General features: G+C 46.3%; 1 protein-coding gene across 1 annotated transcript in view; it reads right to left on the bottom strand.

Annotated features, from left to right (window-relative positions):
- The window catches only part of EXOC3L4 (exocyst complex component 3 like 4), a 39,353-nt gene extending 35,855 nt beyond the window's left edge, over positions 1-3,498 (bottom strand). The window contains exon 1 of the mRNA XM_082216958.1: positions 3,236-3,498. The gene's annotated coding sequence lies outside the window, so the exon portion shown is untranslated. The remainder of the gene's footprint in view (positions 1-3,235) is intronic.
- Between the last annotated feature and the right edge of the window lie 9,412 nt (positions 3,499-12,910).

Genomic DNA, 12,910 nt, shown 5'->3' on the forward strand with positions numbered 1-12,910 from the left:
TTCAGTTGAAAGAAAGGGATTTGAGTAACTATGGAGGTGGAAGAAACAGCAGAGTGGACCAAGATGGTTTCTGTTATGCATTCAGTGCTCTGTGTTTGTCTTGAGACTGGACTAAGGATTCTGAGCCCCTGTGTTCTGATTAGAGACATGATATCCAATCAGAGAACATTTCAGGATTTGGGCCTCTACCACTGGCCCTTAAACTCTTGAGTCGCGATACGCAGCTTGGAAGTTTAGACGTTGGGAGTGGTCCAGGCCTTCAGAAATGCATATAAGCAGTTGCTTTGCCCCTGTTGTCCAGTTCTGTTAGTTCAATAAAGGTTCTTGACGTTAGCAATGGGTCTTGCCTTGTGGGAACCCACCTCCATTTCAGTTTCTATTCCCAATTTAATAGGAGTGCTGTTTGGGGAAGGTAGGAGAGCCCATCACACACAGAAAAAGACACACACACCCTAGCTGTCAAGCATAATAATAATAATAATAATAATAATAATAATAATAATAATAATAATAATTTATTATTTATACCCCGCCCATCTGGCTGGGTTTCCCCAGCCACTCTGGGTGGCTTCCAACTGAATATTAAAAACAGTACAGCTTCAAACATTAAAAACTTCCCTAAAGAGGGCTGCCTTCAGATGACTTTTAAAAGTAAAATAGTTGTTTATTGCTTTGACATCTGCTGGGAGGGTGTTCCACAGGGCAGGCGCCACTACCGAGAAGGCCCTCTGCCTGGTTCCCTGTAACCTTACTTCTCGCAATGAGGGAACCGCCAGAAGGCCCTCGGTGCTGGATCTCAGTGTCCGGGCTGAACGATGGGGGTGGAGACGCTCCTTCAGGTATACAGGACCGAGGCCGTTTAGGGCTTTAAAGGTCAGCACCAACACTTTGAAGTGTGCTCGGAAACGTACTGGGAGCCAATGCAGATGTCTCAGAACCGGTGTTATGTGGTCCCGGTGGCCACTCCCAGTCACCAGTCTAGCTGCCGCATTCTGGATTAATTGCAGTTTCCGGGTCACCTTCAAAGGTAGCCCCACGTAGCGCGTGTTGCAGTAGTCCAAGCGGGAGATAACTAGAGCATGCACCACTCTGGCAAGACAGTCCGCGGGCAGGTAGGGTCTTAGCCTGCGTACCAGATGGAGCTGGTAGACAGCTGCCCTGGACACAGAATTAACCTGTGCCTCCATGGACAGCTGGGAGTCCAAAATGACTCCCAGGCTACGCACCTGGTCCTTCAGGGGCACAGTTACCCCATTCAGGACCAAGGAATCCCCCACCCCCGCCCACCCCCTGTCCCCCAAAAACAGTACTTCTGTCTTGGCAGGATTCAACCTCAATCTGTTAGCCGCCATCCATGCTTTGTGTGGGGAAAGCTTGCATTTTTGGAATTTCCAGGTAAGGCCTGGAAGCCTGGAGAGCTGCTGCCAGTCTGTGTCCACAGTCTTGAGCTAGATGGACCAATGCTCTGGCTCAGTATAAGCAGCTTCCTATGTTGCTATCCCTCCTCCCCATGTTCTAATCTAGGCCACGTGTGATCAGGTGCTTTTATTCTCTCCAGGCAGAATGAGGACCACTGTGCACCAAGTGAGCCCATGTTCTAAATATGTATGGCATAAACACAAATCCCTGTGCTTTTATTTTATTTTATCTTCCATCTAAAGCCCTGGCATGAACTCTGGTTTTCCACGCACATGGGATACACAACCATAGCAAAGCCCAGCATGGAGAGTTTGTGTGCGGAAGTGGGAGGCTGGAAGGATTAGAGGACGCCATAATCCAACAGCTGTCTCCCAGACCTTTAATCAGTGTAAAGGCAGGGCGTTTTTCCAGCTGGATCTCAGTGGAACTCAGTTCTGGTACCTTTCACGTGGGTGCCATTGTTGCCATTCTAATAGAACAAAGGAGGTTTCATGGTGAGTTCCGGCACCTCTTTTTCTATAAAAACAGCACTGTGTAAAGGGATAGAGAGCATTGCATTTGCGCTAACTCCATGTGGCTATTATAAACCATAAAAATGGGATCTATATAGTAGGTTTGCATACAAACCCCTTTGGTTGCAGTCACAGACTTCTGCTGCAGTACTTTTAAACCTCTCCCCTCCCCCAAAGAATCCCGGGAACTGTGGTTTATCCCACAAAGAACTACAATTCCCAGCATACTTAACAAACCACACTTCCCACAAATGCACTCGGGTTCAAAGTGGTACAGAGAATATAAACAGTCCCAAAACAACAGCCATATCAAAAATGACAACATTGCTGAAACGGCCCAAGAAATCTTGCTGTCTGAAGAGAGGCTGGAAGAGCTCAAGAGGAACAGATCAGGTGTAGCTGTTGCTGCCCACCACAATCTGCTACCCGAGGTAGTTGTATCACGGTGCCTAACAGCAGGGCTGGCACAGATTACTACATAACACTTACTACATAGCACTATTAACAATTCATTTAAAACAGACCAAATATTTACCGTAGATTCCTGTGTAGTAGGTGACTGGGCGTATTACTAAAGGGACCCCTGACCATTAGGTCCAGTCGTGGCCGACTCTGGGGTTGTGGCGCTCATCTCGCTTTATTGGCCGAGGGAACCGGCGTACAGCTTCCGAGTCATGTGGCCAGCATGACTAAGCCACTTCTGGCGAACCAGAGCAGCGCACAGAAACGCTGTTTACCTTCCTGCAGGAGTGGTACCTATTTATCTACTTGCACTTTGACGTGCTTTCGAACTGCTAGGTTGGCAGGAGCAGGGACCGAGCAATGGGAGCTCACCCCGTCACGGGGATTCGAACCGCCGACCTTCTGATTGGCAAGTCCTAGGCTCTCTGGTTTAACCCACAGCGCCACCTGCGTCCCTTTAATGGGCGTATTAGACGACCCCCCAAATTGGCAGCTGCCCCCCGCCTCTGCTGCTGCTTCGGAGCCGCTGCAGCAGCAGCGAGGGGTGGGCTCCGCTCCGCGCCGCCAATACCCGGCGTATAAGACGACCCCCGACTTTTTAACCTCTGTTCCGGGGTTAAAAAGTCGTCTTATACGCTGGAATCTATGGTAAGTGTCTTTCGTGTTGATGGTTGCTTGTCCTCTACTGATAAAATGTAAATTATGCCTTCTCCCCCATTTAATCTTGTAAATATCTAGGGGGAGCAGGGAGGTGGTTCATATCCACCTAGAACACACAGACTATGACGGGGAACCCAAAAGGGACCGCCAGTCCTCCAGATGCAGTTCTCTTCATGACTCACCTGGTTTTCTTAAATCTGCAATTTCTCGCACTCCCCTCAGACAAACGCTTGTCAAGACACCTTCTCCGCAGAGGCAGGGCGTGATCTCATCTTCTTTTGGCTTTGCAAAACTTGACTGAACCCTGTACGGAGAGCATAACAGAGATGGAAGAGGGGGTATTTTAGGCTAAAACCCAAATCCGTTCGCTACCAAAGCTGGGTTTTGTGTTTGTGTGTGTGTGCGCTGCAAAAGGAAGTAAAAAAAGAAAAATACTCCGGTTACCCTTTATTTTACTTTCTGTTTGCAAGATGGAATAGGCAAGCTGAGAACCGTTCCAAAGGTCAGTTTGGGGGAATTCCACCTCTGCTTGATTAATGATTTACACAGCAGAGTTCGCAGAAAGTCTTGGCACCCAGACAGCAAATATGTATATTTAAGATCCACACTGAAATGTTAGCCAAACATGGCAGATGATGCTCGCTTGGCTTATTTCCTTCTGGGTTCCCCCTCCTTTTTCTATCCTCACGACAGCCCTGTGAGGTACGTTAGGCTGACAGGCAGCACCCAGGGAGCTTCCTGGGCCAGTGGGGATCCAGGGCCTAGTCTGACACTCTAACCACTTTGCCACACTGCCTCTCACATATAACTTCATGACTTGGCTTTCAATAATAATAATAATAATAATAATAATAATAATAATAATAATATATTTATACCCTGCCCATCTGGCTGGGTTTCCCCAGCCACTCTAGGCAGCTTCCAACAAAGCACAGTGGCACCTCAGGTTAAGTACTTAATTCATTCCGGAGGTCCGTTCTTAACCTGAAACTGTTCTTAACCTGAAGCACCACTTCAGCTAATGGGGCCTCCTGCTGCCACCGTGCGATTTCTGTTCTCATCCTGAAGCAAAGTTCTTAACCCGAGGTACTATTTCTGGGTCAGCGAAGTCTGTAACCTGAAGCGTATGTAACCTGAGGTACCACTGTATTAAAAGACAGTAGTCTGTTAAACATTAAAAGCTTCTCTAAAGAGAGCTGCCTTCAGATGTCTTCTAAAAGTCTGGTAGTTGTTTTTCTCTTTGACATCTGATGGGAGGATGTTCCACAGGGCGGGTGCCACTACCGAGAAGGCCCTCTGCCTGGTTCCCTGTAACTTGGCCTCTCGCAGTGAGGGAACCGCCAGAAGGCCCTCGGTGCTGGACCTCAGTGAACGATGGGGGTGGAGATACTTCTTTAGGTATACTGGACTGAGGCCATTTAGGGCTTTAAAGGTCAGCATCAACACTTTGAACTGTGCTCGGAAAGCCAATAAAGGCAGTTCTCTCCACCGCTGAAGGAGAGTAGCACATGAGGGCATATCTGTGCTGCAGATTTAAACTAATTGTCCTCTGATAATCCTAGGAAAAGTTATTTACTGAAGTGGCTGAGAAATTCTTATCAGAGAGGGTGGAGCAACTAATTGAAATTTCACCTTTGTACACACGTACACACACACACACACACACACACACAAACACACACTTCTCTCTACCTTCCACAGAGACAAGAGGGAGCCGGTATCAGAGTTTGAGAACACATTTTAGCAAGGCAAAAGCTACTCTTGACTGCTGAGCTGCCAATCCTTGCTTCCAATCTATCAGGTACTACTAGTGTATTGCTGGATGCCACATCACAAAAAAATAAAATAATAATAATCAAGCATCAGGTGCTTTAAACTTGGTGGTAAATATACGTTATTATATTCGTTTCGCCATGCTTTAGCTGGTATACGGCCGTTCTGAAGACACCTGGGAACTGTAGACCCCACCGTTCGCATATCGTTTGAGAGATTCAGGGTGCAGAATCTGGCACAATCGAACTGCCTCACCCCTTCAAACATTTCCATCTCAGTGGGTCAGTCTTAAGAACAACTTGTAGCTAAGAACATGCTCCCATGCTTGCTTATTTCCTTCTCCCTCCCAGTTCATTTTCCTTTTGTGTCGTGTCTCTTTAGATGGTGGGCAGTTTGGAAGGTGGTCTGGGAGCATTTTTTTTGGACCGTAGAGCGGGATCATAAAATTCTCGCAGATAAATATAATACAGCTGGGCCAGCGGATGCTATAGGAGATGAGAGACATCCAATTCCATGTGCTACAATCCGCTTTTAACTGCCCTTATGAAGGTGAATATATCTGTGCCTTTCACGTTTCTTTGTTACTGCAGCAGGTTAACTTACAGTTTGACCACGTATCTTTTCCCTCTTCTGTTTCATCTTCTACTCTTCCTTCTCTCTTTCAGCTGGTGCTACTAAGTTCATCTCTCTCATCCAGAAATGTTGTTATTCAGAAATGGCCTTGCAGGGTTTCCATAGAGACTGTGCCTGAATCCAGATCAAATAGTTCATTTTTGAAGAGGGTGTGTGTGTGTGTGTGTGTGTGTGTGTGTGTGTGTATCTCCTAGATGCAGATTCACTCTCAGCAGTAAGATGGCTTCTTTTTCCAGCTCACATTTTCATCACAAGTTTAGTAAGCCAAGCATTTGTTGTTGTTGTTTAGTCGTGTCCGACTCTTCGTGACCCCATGGACCAGAGCACGCCAGGCACTCCTGTCTTCCACTGCCTCCTGCAGTTTGGTCAGACTCGTGCTGGTAGCTTCGAAAACACTGTCCAACCATCTCGTCCTCTGTCGTCCCCTTCTCCTTGTGCCCTCCATCTTTCCCAACATCAGGGTCTTTTCCAGGGAGTCTTCTCTTCTCATGAGGTGGCCAAACTCTTGGAGCCTCAGCTTCAGGATCTGTCCTTCCAGTGAGCACTCACGGCTGATTTCCTTCAGAATGGATAGGTTTGATCTTCTTGCAGTCCATGGGACTCTCAAGAGTCTCCTCCAGCACCATAATTCGAAAACATCACTTCTTCGGCGATTAGCCTTCTTTATGGTCCAGCTCTCACTTCCATACATCACTACTGGGAAAACCACAGCTTTAACTATACAGACCTTTGTTGGCAAGGTGATGTCTCTGCTTTTTAAGATGCTGTCTAGGTTTGTCATTGCTACCACTGTACTAGAAACAAACAAATTTGAGACAAAAATAAGCAATGCCAGGTCACTTGTTTACTGTGGGTGAGATGAGGAATTGGCAGCTTGTAAATATTGTTGCATGCCACCCCAATCTTCAAGCAGTGCAGGATTCCAAGGCTTCTGGGTACTTACCCAGTGTACCATTTCTATGGAATAAGGAAGGGGAGATAAGGATCTGGTCTGCCTGCTTGGATTCAGTTCCCTGTTCCTGTTGAGGCAGAATCTAAAATTACCTAAATGTACTGCTGATGCTGATAACATAAGGCTTGCGTCACAGAGATGCAGTGATAAAGGAGCACTCCTGTTTGGCTGCAGAAAGACCCATAGCCTACCATCATCAACAGTAGCTTTCAGTGCCAGAATCTAGCCTTCTCTTTTCAGAGGCAAACCTGGGGTCCAATCCAGCCTTGGCTAGGAACTGTATTGGCACCCCCCACCCGCACCAGAAAACACACACTTTGTGCCGCAGTGTGAGAAAGACAGGAAGCTTCTCCCGTGTTTGATCTCGCCATGACAGCAGTGGCACGACACACAAACATATATGCCACGTACTCCATAGTCTCCCCCTTCATACCGCCTTGCCATTTCTCCTACAGCTCAGATCCGAGCTCTTGTCTGAACTCAAGACCTTACACAGATAACTAGAGAAGGATTTATGGGGTGATTCTTCCGCCCCTCTGGAGACCGGTTTCACCATCCGCTAGGTATGCCTCTACCTCCTCTTTGCACTATGGTTTTGGATACCCAGTCTGTCACAATGGGCACTGCAATATCAGATCGCTATTTGTGTTCACAGCAAATTAGGCACATCATTCCCTTTTTGTCACAAGCAAAGTTTTTTACCAGGCTCTGATCCACCTAGCAAATTCATTTCTAACCCATCTTTTCTCGCTCCCCGCCTTTGTTATGCCATATTGACCCCAGACCAAGGCAAACCAGTAGCTATCAAGCGCCAGTTATCATCACATGCAGTCCTCTATGTGACTTTCACCCAAAGGCCCTCGTTTTCTTTTTTTCTTTAAGGAGGCCAATATCTCACACCTTTTCTTTTGTGTGTTAGGGTCTTCTCTTTCATTGTCCAAAGGTGTTGACAAGCAATTAACAGGCAGCCAACTGGACTGTATCACACCCATTTATAGGAGTCAATATGCTGACTGGTCCCAATAAATCAACCTTGCTAAGTCGCCATCATCCGCTTGGTGAAACCTGCTAGCGTGATCTGCGATTTCCCTGGGCTTTTTGAACACGTAGCCACAGTGACAGAGGAAAATATTGATATTTTTCTTTTGCTTTGTAGCCCGACAAGATAAATCCTCCCATCTGCCAAAAAATTCCACTCTCAACAAGTCTTGAAAAATGCATTCTACCTTTTGTGTATGGTTTGATCTTCAGAGTTAGCTTATGGAGGCATTCGGCAAAGTTCTATGTTTTCATTACTGCTCAGCATCTCTGTTATGCGGCCTGGACACAATCAGAGGCTTCTTGTTCTCTCAGGTTTGTGTTTCAAAGTCACTGGCTGTGGCGGCATGAATACGACAAGCAGAAGAGGCAGGTGGTAATGACCAGAAAGCTCTCCAAAACTTGTTAGAGCAGAGAGCCTGCAACTTCACACCTATCCATCCTCCCCGCTACAATTTCACACCACAGCTCGATGGCTGCCCAAATGGGCTTTTACAAATTGGCCAGAAGGAGCTGTCAGAATGGGGACGTGCAGCTGTCTGACATGGTCTAAGTGAGTGTGCTCGCTGGTGGTTTCTCATCTGGAATTTGAAAGCTCAGCTGAGAGATGGCACATTTCAAAACCCCTTTTAAAACAATCCCCTGCAAGATGTTAGAGGGCGCTGGTGTGCTTGCTACAATGGTCTCTCACGACTTTTAAAAACTCTTTAGCAAAGGTAAATGCAGTGAGCAGTGTTGTTGCTGTTGTGTTTGTGTGTGTGTTACAATTCTGTGATTCTATGGAAATACTTCAGTTTGAGTCTTACAGAAATATTGCAATTTGATTTCTATGGGAATTATGAAATGGCTTTTGCCCACGAGTTAAAACTCTGTGCAAAAATGTGCTTGTTAGGAGAAAATCACACCAAAAAAAAATCTTCTTTTGTGGGGATTTTGTTACATTGACAAATATGCTGCAGAAATATGGAGAACTGGATTTAAGAAAGGAGGAGAGAGAAACTGAAATAAGTGAAATGGACCTCCCATCCCTAACCCTGACCTTCTCTATTTCTTATGAAGGAACTCCATTCATTCATAAACACCTCTTGTTTACATTGCTATTATTCAGGGGCCAACCCTCAATCCACTTTGTGAGGCTGGGATCCCACCCTCACAGAGCGGCTCAGGAAGGGCAATGTGAGGATAAGTTTGATACTGTTACACTGACTGCAGCAAAATTCCTTTCGGAGGCAGTAAAAATCAGAAATCAGTATGTACAGGCTAAAGCTCCTCTGTTGGCTAGCAAGGCTGATCTTACACCTCAGTAACTGTTGATATATATTATTGTTGTACTGTGTATTTTGGGTCTACGGACCGCAATAAAGCTGTGTGTGTGTGTATAGGTGAAACCATTTATTTAATAAATGTGTTTCATTTTTAAAACACACATTTATTCGGTCAATTCGTATTTCATAAAACGTGTTTAAGATCGTAAGCCTGCCATCCTAACCACTCTTACGAAGGAAGCAGCCTCATTGGACATAACAGAACTTTACTTCAAAGCAAAGGTGCACAGGATTGTGTACAATGGTACCTCTGGATGCGAACGGGATCCGTTCCGGAGCCCCGTTCGCATCCTGAGCAGAACGCAACCCACATCTGCGTGTGTGCAGGTCATGATTTGCCATTACCGCACATGTGCGTGACGACATTTTGAGCATCTGCGCATGCGCGAGCCGCGAAACCCGGAAGTAACACGCTCCGTTACTTCCGAGTCGCCGCGGAGCGCAACCAGAAAATACTCATCCCGAAGCTACTTCAACCCGAGGTATGACTGTTCTTAACAAATAGAAAAACACAATTTCCGCCCACCCAGGGCTCTACCCTGCAATCCAGTGTGCACTTGGCTCAATTTCTAGGTACAGACCTACCTTCCACCCAGTCAAAATACGGGCTGCGTTTCTTGTCTTTCTTTGAATGGATCCTTGAGGCCTGTGTGTGAAAAGTGAGTGCGTTTGCAGCATCCCACCTGGGTAGAAACGCCGTCAGCATCCCCATCCGTGAAGTAAGAAAGAAGATGACAAAGCTGTATATTTTTGCTGGACCAACATTATATAATGATGATGATGATGATGATGATGATGATGATGATAATAATAATAATAATAATAATAATAATAATAATTTATTTGTACTCCGCCCAACTGGCTGGGTTTCCCCAGCCACTCTGGGCAGCTTCCACAAAGGCCAAAAATACACTAAGATGTCACACATTAAAAACTTCCCTGAACAGGGCTGCCTTAAGATGTCTTCTGAATGTCAGGTAGTTGCTTATCTCTTTGATATCTGATGGGAGGGCGTTCCACAGGGCGGGCGCCACTACCGAGAAGGCCCTCTGCCTGGTTCCCTGTAGCTTTGCTTCTTGCAATGAGGGAACTGCCAGAAGGCCCTCGGCACTGGACCTCAGTGTCCGGTCTGAATGATGGGGGTGGAGACGCTCCTTCAGGTATACTGGGCCAAGGCCGTTTACTTGATAGAGTTGAGCATGAGCTTTCAGACCCTTGTCTTTATGCAGAAAGGCATTCCGGGAGGCGCATGGAATTAAAGCAGTTTGAGCCGGAGCACCAACCAATTAAAATGATGGAAGGCTCTAACAATGGAATGAATTCCCTCACTTTGGCTGTAGCAACCTGGCTTCAGCACATCAAAGCAGACTTAACAGTGGTTTGAGCAGCAGGAAGTCTCACAAGCACTGATCACAACTCAACAGGACATCCCCTCATCCTTCTTTGCATTGGGTTTGCCAGGCTGGTTAGCAGATCCCCTCCTATGGTCCATTGTCCCTCAACAAGACCCCTGGCATTCTTTTTGGAAAAAAGAATATTTATTCAGAATTCCACCCCCCTCTCTTATTTTTCAATTTCCTTTCTTTAATAGTACTGCGTTTTCAGGGAACTTTATCTGCTATATCTCAGACATCCTTTACTACAGCCCTGTTCTTTTTTACAAGGGGAGGTGAGTATGTTCCATCAGCCATAAGGGTCTTTAATGCAAAATGGGTTTCCCAACTTCTCTACACTTCAAACGTCTGGCACAACGGTTCATTTCCTAAGTTAGATGGGTTCTAGGCAAAGTTTTTTTTGGTCCCTATTACAGGTCCCTAGACAGCATCTTCAAAAGCAGAGACATCACCTTGCCAACAAAGGTCCGTATAGTTAAAGCCGTGGTTTTCCCAGTAGTGATGTATGGAACCAGTAGTAGATAGGTAGCCGTGTTGGTCTGCCATAGTCAAAATAAAAAAAAATTCCTTCCAGTAGCACCTTAAAGACCAACTAAGTTAGTTCTTGGTATAAGCTTTCGTGTGCATGCACACTTCTTCAGATACCTGAAGAAGTTGGTATCTGAAGAAGTGTGCATGCACACGAAAGCTTATACCAAGAACTAACTTAGTTGGTCTTTAAGGTGCTACTGGAAGGAATTTTTTTTTATTTTGATGTATGGAAGTGAGAGCTGGACCATAAAGAAGGCTGATCGCTGAAGAATTGATGCTTTTGAATTCTGGTGCTGGAGGAGACTCTTGAGAGTCCCATGGTGTTACGGAAAATCTGGGTGCGTATTTACCCTGCCACCCAGCCAGTCGGACCAAGTCCGTGGATTCTAGCGGAAGAAAAGGAAGCTCAGCCGGACGCAGGAGCAAAATGCGAAGATCCAAGTTTATTGCGCAATAGGTTCAAAGCGAGATTGAACCCCGAGAATGGGGCGACATAAACTTTTAAAAGTTCCCTCCAAATCCCATAACACAGTGCGCGAAAACGTCATGAATACATTATAGGAAGGTTGGGTTTCACAAGTTACATCATGAATATACTTTACACGTCATGAATACATTATGAAAAGGTGGGATTACATTAATTAACATTTTCGGATGAGGGAGGGGGGATATGCAGAGCGGGAAATATACATAGATACACATTTATTGAGTACCGGTGGCGGCAAGACAATGGGTCAGAGATATGCATCGTCTGCCACCTGGTATTGCCCGGGGAAAGGGCTGGGCAGGACGATCTGACGGGATTAAAGAGTTCCTGTGTACGTGACCTGCCGTCTCGAGGATTATGGAGTCGGGCAGCATCATGGAGTCCTGGGGAAACTGAGTCGAATGACACCAAGAGCAAGAAAATTGGAGCTGTGGTTGATTTTATATGAATTTTGAAAGGTTCTGATAACTTTCAACCTGTTCCGTAGTCTAGATCAAAAGCGGAAGCAGAATGTATCCATTCTTGTAGAAATGGATACATTGTAACAAGGGTTTGACAGTTTTACGAGGTCGGGAGTTTCGGTTCTATTGTTCTCGCCGTGGGGGGCCGTCAGTAGCTCGTCAGGAGGTTAAATGAGGCGTGCAAGAGCTCCCTGAGCTAGCTTCTGCAGGACGAATGCATGGCTGTGATTGGCCAAAGCGCGGCCATAGGAATAAGCGGAGAAGAGAAACACTCGGTCTACTCATTCTAAGTATGGAGCGCAGATAGGCATAGGAAAGGATAGGGAATATATATATATTCGAGCTTATTTCGCTCGGGAAAAGGTCTGGGAAAAGTGTGGTGCTTGTGCAACGGTGAAGGGGGTTCGAGGGTGGGTGTGCGATGGCACCCCTGAGGTCATCGCCTCGGACAGCCAAAAGAAGGGGGGGAATAGGCACCCCCCCCTCAGTCCGTATCAGTCCCCCATTCGGAGATAGATTTGCAATAAAGTTCTGTAAGAACTTGCAAATCCTTTCTCCGCACCATTTGAGCACTAAATTTCGGTGATCTCATATTCACCTTCTCCCAAATGTCTCATTTGTACATAGTCTGGGAAAGTGGGAGCATGTCGGGAGCGGGAATAGGCTCGCAGAGGAAAGGAGCTAGCAGAAGCAGAATGTCGGAGGAGAGAGCAGCAAGGGGTAATACAATGCATAGTACAACATAGGATAGAGACACAAAGAAAAACAGTTAAGATGATAAACAACACGACTTTCAATAGTTGTCTGAGCCATCCCAGCTTGGGCAACCATCCCCATAAGTCCACATCGGATAGCCCCTCATGCTGGATGTCGTGGAGCTTCCCTGCTAGTTCATGAATGTTATTTAAATGTCCAGTTATATTTAAGGTCTGGTCAGTCACGTATGTACAGCACTCAGTGCCTATTAATGCACAGGTGCCTCCTTGACTGGACAAGAGGAAGTCTGTCGCGATCCTCGTCTGTAGGCTCAATTGTCTTACCTCGGATAGTTCCGACATGAGAGAGTCTGTGATCTGAGTCGCCTCCTGCATGAACTTAAGGAGGATGTCGGTGAGTCGGAGAATATCCACGTGGTTTGAACCAGCACCGTAGGCAGGGAAGAGTGCTCGGCCTACGGTCTCTCCATTTGCAGCAACGTCTGACAGGTCTGACAGCTCTTTTGTTCCCTTCTGTTCCGTTGTCTTCCAGGCGGTAGGTGTGGTA

The sequence above is a fragment of the Podarcis vaucheri genome (genome assembly GCF_965113315.1).
Source record: "Podarcis vaucheri genome assembly, chromosome: 1".
In the NCBI taxonomy this organism is placed as follows: Eukaryota; Metazoa; Chordata; class Lepidosauria; order Squamata; family Lacertidae; genus Podarcis; species Podarcis vaucheri.